We start from the raw sequence: 1,534 nt of genomic DNA, 5'->3' as shown, positions 1-1,534 counted from the left end.
TTTGCACTAACAATAGCCGGACAGCTTTGGTGAAGTCAGCAGCCAGATCAATGAGGTGACTGAAAGTGTCATTCACTAGCATAACATTCTTAGCGAAAATTTGTCTTTTTTAATGTGGCTTTTACTTTTTATCTATTTTCCAACAGGATAGAACCTCTGCAAATATTCACTGCCTGGTCTATTAAATGAAATCAGTAATAACTGAATATTTCTCACAATATTTAGTTTACTCATGTTTAACAATCGGTTTAAAGTGACTTTGCCAGTTTATTAGGTCTGCAGGCAACAGCTCTGAGAAAATATTTCTCCAAACATCCAGACAAAATACCATTTAAATTGTCCTGTTCTCAGCAGAACTACGTCATCCGCAAAGAGCAGGGACGAGATCCGCTGTTCCCAGACCCCCTCCGGTCCTTGGCTGCGCCTAGAAATCCTGTCCATAAAAGTTATGAACAGGACCGGTGANAAAAGAGGGAAGACCCGTCCTCATCAACAAGTCACTCCTCAAATAATTCTTTTTGGCTGAAATTATGAAGATAGGAATAAATGTCAAGGCTCAGAACAGAGAACCCAGTATTCAAGCAGGTAGCAATGTTATATCTCAAAAAGCGTTTTGAGATATAATACTATAATACTAAAAATTTAAAGTAGCGGATCGGCAGTGTACAGCTAGGACATCTAAGGCTGGAACCTCTGCAGGAAGAGAACACAGGTTAGTGACCACATCTTTATGATGAAGGATGATTATAAACGTGTGAGTCACTAATCTGACTCACTAACTTTGAATCAATTTGACTGTATGATCTGGTTAAATTGTAAGTGCCTTGAGATGACTTGTGTTGTGAATTGGCACTGTATAAATAAACTGAGCTGAATTGAATTGAATTTTTTTGAAGCCTATTTTTAAAAAATCAATAAAGTTCAGTCCATGCCCAGAGGGTGAGGTTGAATCCAGCTGGTCGGCTGTTAATAAGACGCAGCGGATGCTGCCCAGAGAGTCACAGAAGTTGGTGCCCCGCAAGTGGAGAACAGACAGGAGATCCGATCCGAGCAGACAAAGGAAGGCAGGATAATCCAGAGGGTGAAGCCAAAGCCAGTGTCGAGGAGGTGGTCAGAAGTCCGGGCCAGAAGATCAGAGATCCAAAGAGGTACCGAAGGGAAATCCAAGATGGTGTAAGGAAGCAGTTCCAGATTCGGTAAACAGTCAGAATCCAGCAGGAGTCCGAAGAAAGGTCAGGCAAGCAGATCAAAACAGGAACAGAAAGGCACAGAGGTCCAAAGGCAGAATGGGTCAGGATCAGGCAATCAGAATACACTAAGTTACACTAGAAGACTCTCACCAAGGGCTCTAATGATCTGGCACTGATGACTGGAAGAAGGCAGGTTAACTAGAGGCTGGAGCAGGTGATACAGACAAGTGGTAATGAGAAACTAGGCAGAGCTAGGCAGGTGAATGGAATGAGCAATCAAGGTTTGCACTAACAATAGCCGGACAGCTTTGGTGAAGTCAGCAGCCAGATCAATGAGGTGACTG

Source organism: Cyprinodon variegatus, unplaced genomic scaffold (assembly GCF_000732505.1).
Source record: "Cyprinodon variegatus isolate N-32 unplaced genomic scaffold, C_variegatus-1.0 Scaffold61, whole genome shotgun sequence".
NCBI classification, from domain to species: Eukaryota; Metazoa; Chordata; class Actinopteri; order Cyprinodontiformes; family Cyprinodontidae; genus Cyprinodon; species Cyprinodon variegatus.
This window is presented reverse-complemented; position numbering follows the sequence as displayed.